The sequence below is a fragment of the Cyphomyrmex costatus genome, unplaced genomic scaffold (genome assembly GCF_001594065.2).
Source record: "Cyphomyrmex costatus isolate MS0001 unplaced genomic scaffold, Ccosl1.0 scaffold116, whole genome shotgun sequence".
NCBI classification, from domain to species: Eukaryota; Metazoa; Arthropoda; class Insecta; order Hymenoptera; family Formicidae; genus Cyphomyrmex; species Cyphomyrmex costatus.
Window position 1 is genome coordinate 1,727,474 of NW_017275130.1, and position 14,921 is coordinate 1,742,394.

General features: G+C 34.7%; 1 protein-coding gene across 1 annotated transcript in view; it reads left to right on the top strand.

Annotated features, from left to right (window-relative positions):
• LOC108777904 (stem cell tumor) overlaps nt 1-14,921 on the top strand; it is a 157,888-nt gene that overhangs the window by 138,271 nt on the left and 4,696 nt on the right. The gene's annotated exons all lie outside the window — the stretch shown is intronic.

A 14,921-nucleotide genomic window follows, 5' to 3' on the forward strand; every position in this document is an offset into this window, starting at 1 on the left:
GATGCAAAAAGTACTGAACAGATTTCATAATAGAACAAACATATAGCTTTTATTATTCGTAATTTTTTAATCATTCAGTTTATTTCTACTTCACAATCAGTTGACAGTGTAATTTATTTTCTTTCTATCTCTATTTCCTTTCAAATATTTCTCCACCGGGTATGTTTTTGCATTTGGAATTGTAAATGTGTATATAAGTACAAGTTGAATATATCACAAAACGCGAATAACTGAAGTTCAAAACGTACCAAGATATACAGAGCCCTAATTATCCGAACATATGCTTCCTGCTATAACGAGGCGTTTTAATTAAAATTCGTTAATGTTAATATAAATACCTTGGCAGCTGGATAATGAAACAGCGCGCTTTTCATTCGTAATTTTGTGCATTTTCCTACAAATAATTGTAGTAATCTGATCTCTTGAATTTTGTTGGTGACAAGCTGAATTTTTTGCAATTTATCACATTAAATGAGAAAATTTTTACCTTATCCTTTGTCATATCCTGTTATACTAATTACGAATTTTAAACGGTAATACTGTTACTTTTATATTATCATATTGTCCCCTTTCTAACCAGTTTCTGTGCGAAACATTTTTGCATATTTATCGAGACAACAAAGGCAACCGAGTAATTCCGGTAAATTGTTCCGTCCCGTGTATATGTATGTACGAAATGTGTATACACAGGGATACATGTGCGGGCAAACGTATCTGTATACATCTAATTGTCATTTGCATAAATTCGATTAGACACAGATCCCGAGTTATTAGCGGTCATGAAAGTAAAACGTGGCAAAATGGAGCGCATGAATAATTAACTCCAGCCGGACGGGGACAAAGAGGATTCAGGAATTAGATAGGGGCATGAAGGTATAAGAATTTCAAAGTAGCGCGGCGATGTTACTATTAATGAATTAGTCAAAATAGCGATGTGTGCTTTTCCATACACATTCACACTTATACATTAATTACGATATATATAATACAAAATGCTAAGAAAATTGTGCATTGCAAATGCAAATCGATATAAATATTGTAAAGGTAGTCTTAAAAGATGATATTTATTTGCAAATTGCGTTTAGCGACCACCGTATTTTCGAATCGAATTCGACGAGGTCATTTACCCTTTAAAATCTATCTGGATGGATATCAATCATTGTACAAAATAAGATTCTATATAAGGATGGAGAAGCTGTGAGAGTAGAGTTTTGCATAAAATATCATGATAAGATATTTTAAGATATTATAACATTTGTTTTATATGTATACGTCTGATTCCAATATCTTATTTTAGAAACTAAAATTAAAACTTAAGAAAAGTATTGCTCTTTATTTTTAATATCTTTTTATACGTATGATTTTTTTATTATATTTAAATTTAGCTGACAGATAACTTATATTGAATATTTTATTGAAACATAAAAATTTGCAGAGAAAATGATACAATTAGATATGATCTTATTTGCTGTCAAAATGTATTACACAATTAATTCACTTTGTTTGACAAGTTTAATTTTTGTGTAGCATTCACTCAGTGAAAATGTTGCCATTGCTTTTCTGTTTCTTGATATGCATCTTTCTAACTTCGCTCATTTTACATTTTTTATCGTTTAAATAACTTTATAATGTATTTGCACTTGTGCTATCACTTTTTCGGACAAGCAAAGAACACTTTGAAATCAAATTTGCAACAGTAGAAGTATATCATAATCATAAATACGAGTAAAAAGAATAGTTAAACGATGTGCTCTGGAACGAGTATAATAAATCGTTTATGTACAAAAGAAGTACGAAGACTGCGAAAGTGAGAAAGATGTTCCCTCGTATTTTTCATACCGCTACAATTTACAACAAAAACGTCAAGCTCTTCTGAATGTTATCGACTGCCATCTGTATCTCTTTATCGTTTTCATATCTCGTGAAATTTCCTGATTACGCATTTCCGACTGTCTTTGTTTAATAGTTTTATCCTAATTTTCTCGTTTTCGCGCGTATCTTTGTCTCTGTTCATCTAAAGTCACCCACAAGAATGCGCCGCGGCGACAGCTTGTCTGGGCCCACCGCGACGAGATTACTTCGTATGCATCGCGGTCGCGACGATGTAATGCGATTGCAACGACACAAGTGCAACGGCACCAACATTCCCCGTCCCTTCTTCCTCTCATCGTGGCTACACTACTTTTACGCGCTTTGCATCGCTCGCTTTTCTTCCTCCGATCGACTGACTCTTTAACATTGATTGAATTCTAGCGACAGACGTACGCAATTAACCTAAGACCTAAGACATTGAAAAATATTCTTTTTTCTATATAAGTGCAAAAAGGAACGATCAGGTGCAATCTGTGATATCTTGGAACGATCGCAAATATCATTACTTATTTAAAATAATTAAAAGTGACAATTTTCTGAAGAAAAAAAGTATTAGAAAGTAATTCATACTTACATCAATTTTTATTCCAAATTTGTTGATATACATATTATTGTAGCATTTAGATTATTATTGTTTTACGTTTTTATAAATAAAAAGTAATATTTTTAATTGTGCTCATATCATTTGGAGTTTGAAATTCACATTTTTATTCTCGTTCGAGCATTAATATAATCGACCACTCGTATATCGCTGCAATCAGTTAATAATAATTGTTATAAAATAGCAGAAGTATTTGCTGCATTGCGTACATCAATTAATATTTCACGATATTGCAGAAAAAAAAAAGAGAAAAAACTGTCAAAACGTAACCGGCGAACTAATAAAGCAAATAAATCAACGTTTTAAATTATGCGGTTGGTGCACCACATGAGTGTAAATTATCCTCAGTGTGGCGTGAAACCAGGGGTAGCTTATAAATGTACTTCTCCACGGTGGCGCGGATTAATGTCGTTTTCGACATCGCCGCGCTTATTGCTGGCTGTATTCCCTGGCCTCTCTATTGCTCGACTATTTCCACTTGGAAATTTGGACGTTGGAGCGAGTAACACTATGAGATAGCGATTTGCCGTTGTATAAAAGTAGAATAAACGATGTCACACAACGTATGTACATAAATTAATTATATTCATAAAATAATGTGTATACACATACATATACATATTTATTTATTTTACAAAAACTTTATTTTTTTATGTTGAGAGTAAAAATAGATAGTCTAAACATTATTACTGGAAAAAAAAAGTTTGGTTACGTTAATTAAAATTCTGATTAAATACTAATATATTATAATTCTAGTTAAGATAATGTGAAAATGTTAATATGATCAGAATTATCTAATTTCATTTTCAACCAGAAATTTTTTTCAATGTAGAATTAGACATTTATGATGTATCTCGAGATATTTAAATGCGAAAAAAATGTTTTCTATTTTAATCTCCAATTATTATGTAAAATAGTACATGTTTGATTAGAAATGTATTAACTTAAATAAAATTTTTTTACGTTGAATATCAAAAAGCCGTATTGCTGCATTCGACTAATAACGAATATTTAGCTTTGTCGTCAATCGATTGACAAGTTGTCAATGATGCCTGGAAAGACTAAATTCGCAAACAACAAGCAAACAATATCAATTCACTGAAGTCGTTTATTCTTATTAATTCTGTCTCGTCGATTTCGTGCAATATACCGTGCAATACCGCTGGCAAGCTTCTGCAACGAACGTTTCACGATATACAGTTTTTTTTCTGGGGAATGGATACGGCTTCGTGTCAAAGCGCCGTCGTCATTGTCGTCATCATTATTGTCGTCCTCGTCGCCGTCGTCGCGGCGCTGTCGAGTCGATTGCGTGACATTAGCAATTATACGACGGTATTTGCATGTCGTACGACGCGCCTCGTCGTTCGTATGCACGACTGCGTGTGGCCAGTCCCCGCGCATTAACCCGACTCGAAGATAGCAGACGACGACAACGACGACAGCGCACCCGAGTCTCCGACTCCAAGAGTCGATACTCTGGGATTTTTTTTTCCCCTTTTTTCGCGCGCCTTTAACTTTCCTTTCAGCACAAGATCGCGTTGTCTCGACTCGTTAGAGTCTCTATCCACTTATTTCTTTCGATCATCCCGGAAACAACGGGAGTTTGACCAAGGGAAACTTTAAATTGGGCAATGAAACGCTGCGTGGACGCCAAGTTTACGAGGAAATCTCATTGAATTGTCGTTGTTATCGATAATAATTTTATTCTGTATACCTTTTTTTCGTATATTATTATTAGTTTTTTGTTTTTTTCTTATATTTTTATCAGTGCACATGTATGTGTTTTTACACACACACACACACGCACAATCTGTATATCTCTCTTGGTTTTTTTTTCCGAAATGGACAAAACTTCACAGTCAATTTTGTCGATATCGACGATTGCAATTTACCCCATTTCGAGAACGAAATACGTGGTTTTGCAAAGTTCGCGTCACGCTAATTCGAAAGAGTGCAATGGCCAGTTTCACCGGAAATAAAAAAAGAAGAGGACACAAGAGGGGTGGCGGCAGTAAAAGCCGTTTACACTACATTTTAATCGCGAGAAATCCGAACGCGTTTTGTACGGCCATTGATGTACAGTTCCGCTCTTCTTGCTCACCACCTTTTTGTGATGCGTGCAAATATATTTGCGTGCGCGTGTGTGTGAGACACGTATATTTGTATGCATATATGTATGCCACTGTGTGTTTTTCTCCACCCCTTCGCCCGTTTTAATATTTTCAGCGCAAAAACCCCGGCGGACATAGCTTGCCGCCATTGCGTCAAAGGGATATTAAAACAACGGAACGAAATGCGGGATGTACAAAATGTTGATACTGAACGAACTCCTCGCTTTCGATCCGAAATTTTGCGTGTCGATGATCGCGCTCAGGATGCCGAAAGTTTCGCAAAAATGCACGCGCGAAAGAGAGAGAGAGAGAGAGAAAGAGAGAATTGAGTGCGAATAGTGGACGCGCTGGAAATTTTAACATTTTTTTTTTAACCACCGCTCTTCACGAGATTGAATGCTCACAAACGTAAATTTTTTATTTTCGAGAACCGGGTGCGGTTATCGCGGTAGACGTAACTCCATGGAGACATTAATCGCATTGGATCCAAATGAATGATTTCGAGAAGCAACCCGCCTACTGTATTAAAATAAAAATTATAATTATGTTAAATAATTCAGTATAGGAATAAAAAACTAAATGAACTTTAACACATAAAAAGAGATTATAAATACCATATTTTCAAATTTATTTATGTTAAAAATTGTTCATATATTAAAGTCAATAATATTATAAAGGACTGGCAATATAACGCAATCACTTTTTTATTCAATATTAAAATGTTATTACATTTACGTTATATACATTTCCCAACGGTTCTGCAATAAACATCAAACCTTGCTCTCGATGATATTCTATTACCGAATGTTTCATATAGTTATACCGTATATACTCTATAAAATATTCGACAAAATCCCGAATACTAAAAAAATATTTTGGGCGATTATTGTCCTTACTATTATGCGAGGTTATTATAAAGGTTTAAGATTATATAAATAATTTTAATACAATTAATTGCATAAGTAAATTTAATAATTTGATAATTTGCATCTCTTTAACATTTAATATTATACATATCTACATATTACACTCTTTTTAAAATGTTTGCGTAATAAATACTACGTCTATCCCGGCGACATACATATTTCATTAGCAATACAATTATACACCATGACTGCGTAATCACATGCGAACATTATATCGTTCCCCCTTATTTTAAAAGTGATATAACTCAGAAAATGTGATTTTCAAGTTATTACCACACGAGGGAATAAAATGAATAAATTAGATGCATATAAAGATTACCTACTTTATTTATCAATCATCAAAAGTAAATTAACTTTACAGTCCGTACGCCGAATAGTACTTGCGTTGTTCTTAAAATTTTCAAAAGAATTAATTCAACACTTTTTACAAGAACTACCCATTTTGAGTTGTGTTATTTTTATAAATAAAAAGGTCTTCTACAGAACACATGTAAAATTAAAACAGTTTTGGTAATCGAATTTGAAGAAAAAGTTGTTTTATTTTTAATTTAATAATTTTAGCTGCTCAAAGTAAATACAAACTGTGTCGATGATATTTTAAGTTTTGTCATTTTTTATTATCATTGACCATTGTAACATTTGCGCTTAACAGAATCAGACGAACAAGTAATGATGCTCCTGTTTTCATACATTTTACACAATTTCCACATTCACACAAAAACAGGAGAATCATTTCTCTTCAAACAAATTGTCATATCAGCACAATACTACACCATGTCGCTTTGACCGTAAGATTATGCGTTTATCTCGTTGACATCGAAACATCTTTATGAATCGCCAAAGAAGGACCCGTGAGTTCCGAATGTTCGATATTTTTCTACTTTTATATATTTTTTAAATTTTTATTTTGTTTCTTAGTAATATTGTAAACTATTAATTAAAAAATCTTATTACCCCCCGCTCGATTTAAACCGTTTTTCTTTATACTTTGCATTGCGAAAAACGAACAAAATTATCATTTTTTGTCAATTATTTTGGATTTGTTATAATTTTGTAGGATATCAAAATCACACAACTCAAAAAGATATTTTAAGGGTTGTGAAACGAAGATGATAAAAATAACATTTAATCAGATTAAGAGTATATATATTCTTTTTGTCGTTATTGTTTGATTTGTCGATAATTTTCTATTAAGTTGAAAAATAATTTTATCCCTCTTCTAAAAAAACTTAATTTTTTTAATTATGTCACTTTTGAAGTATAAGGGAACAATGTGTTTTTTTTTTTACATCGAATGATGCAGCACTAACCAAATATTTAATAATCACTCAAGGCTGAAGAATTTTGCCGACGTGAATGAACGGATCACTGTAAAAAGAAAAAAAGAGTTCCTCGTCAATGTCGATCCTCTCATATTCCGTCGCTGCACGAGAATCTCGCTGCCATAAATATTGCGGCCGTAACCATAAAATTCCGACGGCTTTTCGTCCTTTTTTGCCGTGCCTGGAACGTACTTCACACATTATATTTTATGCATCGGGTTACGTAAAAACGGCGACGCCCGTATGCGCTGCGCATCGCTCGCATGTATACGCATGAGTCATATACACCATGTTGTTTCTGAGTGGACACGATATTCATAGTGCATCACTCGCGAAAGCTCAATGCAGCAAATGACGTATTGCATCGACGAAAATAGCAATGGTATCGATATTGAATCAAATTAAGATTTAAATCCTTTAACTTTCTTTCTTTTTATTTTGTTTCGGAATATTTTGATTTACAAAAAAACTCAAACATTATGATATTCAGCAATCAATTTGAACGTTGTACGTAATTATTTTAATAATCCAACAAAATTTATTTAAGATCTGTCTCTAATCAAATTTTTACTTAAACTATAAATACTTTAGCAAAACCAGTTTTTCCGTATTGCCTAAACTTTTTTTCATCTTGTATAATATAATTGATTAGTGTTGCAAATGGTTTACTACACCATTGTAATTTTCAAATTCTGCAATACGATCGATAAAAAATAAATTCGAGTGAACTTCTTTATTCGATTGTACCTATAGCGAATGTGTTTTTCGGTTTGAGGTCCATCGCTACCGATTTCCCCTGAGTCGTTCAATCCTCGGACGCCCATCCGTGCCTGGTTTATATGGGATTTAGAATTTCGCATCGCGCGCAGGACCGGTGGCAGACGCGTAACGGGAATAGGAAAAGGGAGGAGGCCTCGTATTTTGTCCCTGTTCTCTCTCTCCATCACCTTCCATTCCCACAGCCTCTCTTGCTCGAGAGCTCTTTACGAATGCAACGGCGTGCTTGCATTCGCGCCTATAACAGTACGCTCGATTTTCCTCCCTCTTCTTCCCGTCGTTCCCTCTCGCACGATAATCGCCTTTGTTCCTGAGGGAGAGGAGGAGTTGTTCGTGAATGTCCTTTCTTTGTTAACAATTGCGGATTAAATTGGTGGATATCTAATTGGTGCCTGATTGACGTCGCTAATACCATTCCATATTGCGGTTTATAGTGAAAACCCACTATTGTTTTGCACGTAAGTGGTGACAAGCAATTGCAAAAGAGATTGTCAGCCTTTTGCATGAATAACTAGTGTATGATTTTGACTGCAAACTTGATAGACGTGGAAAATAATCGTGTCCATGTAACGTAAATTTCGTTTATTTACCATTTACTTTTGCTTTCTGTCTCTCTAAAACAGATGATGCTGATGATTATATAATTAATAAAAAATAATGCACTAGATAATATTTCACTTTTATACATACATATTAAAAAAAGTTGAATTTTGTGTTAATTAGAGATAATATTGTAAAAGAGATAATCTCCTTTGAAGAATATTCTCTAATTTTTGAAGATTTTGGCATTTATAATGCACCCATTAAGAGTATAATAAGACTGATATTTTTCTTTTATGTTAGCGACCTTGCAGGTTATTACTGATCATGTTTTTGACTTTATTTCTTCTTCTACTTCAGTTCTAGTTGGCATGATTCTATGCTATTTCAGTCTGGAGTAGCAGCTCTTAAAGTGTTTAGATTTGTGTTGCTTGCAACGAAAAAGAAAAAAACATTACATTGTTTAATATTACACAGTGATATGCCATCTTTTTGTGTGAAATTTGGTGATACTGCTACAGTAAAAAATAAACTTGCTGAAGCTGTCCGTACGTTTCTGTTTTATCTTCAAATTTTACATTGAATCGCGTAATATCGCAACATGTGTTACCTTTTTTTTTCGCAATATATGTTTTTTTATCATTGAGTTTTATACTAAAAAAAGATAGCATATCGTTGTGATATTATGCGATATTACACAATTCCATTTTTTTATTATAAGTAATACAAACCTTGGCACTTGCAGTTGCTGTTTCAGACTGAAACAACGTAGAGCCATGCCAACTGGAGTTGGAATAGAAAAAAGACCAAAATCAAACATAATAACAGGCTGCAGAGTTGTTAATATATGAGGAAAAAATCAGTCTTATTGCTTAATAGATACACTAAGCAGCTCTTTAATTTTTTATTTCCATCGACTATTTAAGATAGTAAAAATTGTAAAAGCATGGAGACGACTTTGCGCCTCGCTTGCACTGTATTTGTGATTAAAATACGAAGGAAACGGTGAGAAAATCGTGGAAACGCGTGCACAGAAGCCTCGACGCGAAATAAAATGCTTCGCTCCGTATCGCACGGGGTAGAGGAGACGGATGGGAAAATAGAACGAGCATTTTAGAATGCGCGCGTGCTAGGCACGTCGATGCATTCGTAAAGAGCCCCCCCCCCTTCTGGAGGCGAAAAACGGATGAGACGGCCAGAACAAAATTGCTGGAAAACAACGAGCGCCGGAGGTTTTCTTTCGCTGTGCAGAGAGAACCGCTCGATACGCAGCGTTAAAAAATTAGTAGTTAACCACTTAAGTGAGACGCCGCCGACGTGAGTCACGGATACGAGCGTATGCTCCGTATCAGTGCATTTTTGCACGTTTCTTCCTTTTTATACGAACGCATTTATTCCACGCGTTCTGGAACGTTACGTTCCGACAAGCGAATTTCTACGATTTTGCACGCGAATTATTAATTATCAGATAGGTATTACTAAATTAAAAATTCTTTATTAATTTTATTAGCATAATGTTGAAGGAAATATTTTTTATTATTAGAAACATGTCCTGTTACATTATACAATTACATAAAAAGTTTATGTTAAAACATTAAAATGTCTCTAATAAAAAATTCAAAATATATTCTTCTAAATTCCCCAAACCTTTTTAATCATTTGTCAATTAAATATTGTCGTGTTTGTAAAATCGATGTATGCAAGATTTTCTTAGAATAATTGGGAAACGATAGGAGTTATATAAATGTCCGCATCTCCGACACTTTTCATATCGTTTTTGCTATTGGACACTTCCTCCGTGCTGGTTTCGTTGCACCTGTTGCACGTCGCACCGTTTGGTTCCAACAGACTCCGTTATTGGTGTCAACGAGTCGTTAATCGATGATATTCTGTACACTGAAAAATATGTGCAACACCTTATCGCGTGTTAAATCTTATCGCGGCTGGTCAATAAAATTGATTACTTTTTAAAGTATAAAATTATTTAGATAGACTTTAAAGTCCCTCCCTCCCTCTCTCTCTCTCTCTCTCTCTCTCTCTCTCTCTCTCTCTCTCTCTTTCTCTCTCAATTTAGATTCTCGTGATGCTGAGAACTTACAAAAACAATAAAAAAATTAGAATGTCTTATTAAAGTTGCAAGATACAATTTTCGTAAGATAAATTCTTGTTCAAGCATGCGAATATCAATATTAAAATTCTTCGATATGTTCATACCTGAACGAAGTTAGTGATATTCATTGTTGGACAAGCTGATTGCAGCGAATTGTGGAACGGATAGAGCTACATGCTGTAATCATAAGAGTAGGTCGCGAAGACATTAACTCGCGCGGGTGCTTCGTGTTGGCAGACCGCGTCGACCCACTTCCCTTCCTTTCATGCTTTCTTCCTTAAGGTAAAGCCGAAGGCACTAACGAAGGCTCGGATGAATTTCATAACCCACGAGAAGTCCATAATGACTCTATTACGCTTCCTAGCTCTTCCTTTTTCCTTTCTTACTTTCTTTTTTAGTCATCGCGCTCGTCTTCGCGCTAGGTTGCTAATTTTTACGACGCGCCTTGCTGCTACCTTATTTTTATCTTTTTCTTCTTTCTTATCTACATACGATATATGCACGCGTACATTTCCTATACAGTTGCTAGAAAGCGTACAGAATCCTTGTTACATTCTTTTACGTGCTTACTTTTTTTATATGCCTTGGCGATCGAAACGTAATTAATTTCACGAACGTTCATTGTAATTACGAGACTAATTTGATCGCGAGTATAGCCGTTTATATTCAAGAAATCGTAGCAAACGGGGGAATCTAAAATGTAGTTAAATTTATTAATCATCTGCAATATTATAAATCTCTCAAAAATAACGATGAAAAAATATATTTACATAAATATTATTTTAATAAAATCATATTCAAAGAACAAGACATAAAATTCAGGTAAAATTAGAGAAATTAATGTGAAGAGAATGATTTAAAATTAATAACAAATAGTTAAGTATTTCTATTCTAAAAACCGATAATAATTCTTGCTAATAATTGGTAATAATTAAATGCTAAAATGAATCAATCAGCAAAGTATCGATTTGTTAATTCCAAGCGTTGAATAAACTATTCGTGCTATGGCTCGTTTCCTAGTCTCGGTTAGGTAAATGACGGTAAACCGTAAATACTCGTAGCATCGTCTAAGTTGGACCAAGGAGAGCGGATGAGGGGAATCAGCAGCCTCTTGAGCTAGTATCCGTTAACTCGAGTCAATTACTACAACAGCGAACCATAGTTCATCGTGCACAGGAGTAAAGTGGTCTCTCTCGGCGTGCTTCAACTTTCAATTAACTATGGCACGATGACAAACAGACTGGCGATGACAGCTGAGACCTTAAATTTTCTCTTTTTTTATCATGTTACCACTTTTACAACTAAGCGACATTATTGTATTATATTATATTACAGACATTGCACATGGCAATAAATCACTTCTTCTTTGTCCAGTTTGATTTGGATAATTGATATAATAAATAATACTAATTATAGAGTTTATCATTTTATTAATGTATTTAGAATTACATTTTTATATCAGATTTTTTGGTAATCGTGTAAAGTTTTACCGATTTAAATGTTTTTGTCTCCACGATGCAATTGCATCTTTGTGGCATTGGTTAATATTGATGCCTGCTGGAGCGTGACGGTTTTAGTAGTTTATATTGTGAGCCATCTAATTCCATGCGTCTCGAATAATTGCTCCCTTGTTCCGAATGGATGTGACTCGATCATTTATTAAGCGGACGCTAATAATTCATTACGGGTAATTCGGAGCGTTCGCGAACTCGCACGAATTGATGTTTGCATCCTTAATGCATTTCCACGTCGCTCCGGTGCACACCGGCTTAGACGCGATTTGCGCTTTGCGGAAACTCCGTGTAGGTGGTTTACGAAACAGGGGCGCTTCGCATGGCTCCCCCGTGAAGGTTGGTGTTGCTCGATGTAGGTCGCGCGTTAATGACCAGTGCGTAGCGACGAATTCAATTGAATCGTCGGTTTCACAAGAAACGAGGATGCCACGCGTGCGAAGTTTCGCACAATGCGTATGACACAATCTTACGTTTCATTCGCGAGTCTATAATTTTAAAAAATTCACTTCCTAGAAGAGAACAGTCTACGTCTGAAATTAAATAAAAACAATTACTTCTAACAATTGAAATGTAACAAAACGGAAAAGGACAGATAATTTCCATCTGAGCTTACCTGATGGAGAATATATTATATGTTTACCTGCTCTCATTCTCTCTCTTTTTCCCTAAAGTTTAATTAGAATTAAATTCTTTAGTTTTTTCTTGTGTTTCTAATTCTTAAGCAATGTCTCGACATGTCTATCAGAAGAGAATGCACTGCGGTTTACGGAAAGAATTCGTAGCTAAAACAGAACGCGGGGAACGTCTCGTATATCAACAGCGGCGGATTAGGAACGGCGGCGGCCTTAATAAATCGGGGCAATCTCGTCAGAATGGACACGACACGACGTATTGTCCGAATCGGCGCGACACTCGTAATTTAGGATGGATCAAAGGTGGGTCGGACGGTTAAGGTTCGCGGAGGGTGATCGGTCAGCAGGTCCCCAGGTGTCAGGTGGTACTCGGCCGCTTCAGACGCATCGAATCACCAGCACCCGGCCAGTCGCCACCATTTCCACATAGGAAGCGACTAATGTCCTCGCTCATTTCCCACGATATATAGTAGGCAAGTGCCGCATCGATTCTCGAAGCACCATCCGCCTGCCCGACGCGATATTAATGTTTAACTAGCGCGATCGTGTGTCTGATACATTACTGTTGCTCTCGGGGTTGAAATTGTTGCGCGCTGCACTACACGACCGTTCCATGGTGGTACACGTTACGCGAGTACGAAACATGCGTATTGCAGAATTCATCGAAATTGTTGCACTATCTATTATTGCAATACTATCGTGCGTCGAATTGTCTTCCATTGTTGGCTCGGTGAGTTGGAATGCAGCGTTATTCGATATTTTCGGATATTTGCGAATTTTTTAATTTACATGAGACAATATTTTTGTATCGTATTTTTAATGAAGATATTAAAGATACATATGTATACGGAAAGGATAGTTTTACTGAAGTATGTATCTAAAAAATTTGGTTACGTGATATTAAAATCATGTCAAATATTTATTTGTCCAATTTGAGCTATTTTTAATTATTTCTAAAGGTCACTATTGCTCCTGTATATCCAATACGTCGTTAATTTGACTAAAATAACCGCGCGAGTTAAATAATTATTTGTTAATTTTAGTTTAACGATATTAATATTTTATTAGATTGTACATCAGATCGACTAATTTGATGGTGATTTTGTCTCAAACTTTCAAGGATGTATAGAGATTATGTATGTTGAAGGTGACTCCAAAGTGAGTCGAAACGTTCAAGATTTTTATGAATAAATAGACAATTACGTATAAAGAACCACGTTCGACTCTCAATAGCCTGATCCACTGATCCATATTTTTTGTTTTTGGAAAATAAGAGAGTTCGCAAGAAGATTAGACACTTGGATTTGTTAAATAATTAGAATTAAATAATTTATATAATTCAAGACGATGTTTACTTTAAAACTATCCACAGAAATTGATTACATTTTGATAGACAAAACTTAAAAACAATAAAATGTTATTTAACTCAAGGAATTGAGTTATCATTGCTCCTTTGATATCTAATAGTATTTCATAGATCTGAATAGAATAAATCTGAATAAAATAGATCTGTATAGAATAGATCTGAAAACAATTTTGTTAGACTGTTAAAATAATTCTGTAGGAATCTCGAGCATGATGAACAATGCTACAAAAAGTTTTGACATTCTAGCAACAATTTGAATGAACAACCTACATAATCACTTTGATACTCCAACAAAATTATTTTCAGATGTGTACCTAGCTAAATTTTTTTTTAGATATTTTGAAATCATTTCTTTTCGTATAATCGTATATTTAGAAATATATGTTATATATTGATTGGATGCTTATATCCCTGATGTTACATCGATTATTTCTCATTATCACGCGGCTTGAACGCGTTGCAACAAACATTATTCCCATACAGCCGTGGGCAGTCTGTCAAATTATGGGCTAGGTACTTGGAGACAGGTTCCTAATTCCACCTCTAATAACCAGAGCTAGTTATAAGCACCCGGAAGCGCTTTGTACTGTCAACCTTGCGAATCGGCCAAATGGCGAATGCGTTACAGGGACAACACGCGTCCACCATGAACGCAATATTTGCGATAATTATAATATTGCGATAATAAGATACGAATTATGTATCTATTAAAGAAAAGAATATATATATATATATATAGACTATATATATATACAATAGGTCTATATATATATAAGTCTATATATATATATATATATATATATATATATATGTGTATATATACATTAAACGTTTCTGGCATTTACAATGCGACATTTTAAGAAAGATTCTTTTTTTTAAATTCGATTATGTTAAAAAGAAGAAAAGGAAAATTTTCAGAAATTGGAGTGTATAAGCCTCATATATAACTTATTGCAATTCCTACAGCACTCTTTTTTCGACTATCTTTTTTCGACATTATTTGTGGAGCAACAGATGTTTCTGAATAAACTAGAGGAAGAGTGATAACAAGGACAAGAGAGAGAAAGAGAAAGAGAGAGTTTTTGGCGTCGTTAAACTGAAGCGCTACGCCGTGCGAACTTCCGAGTTGTTGAGAGCGAATATTATTCTT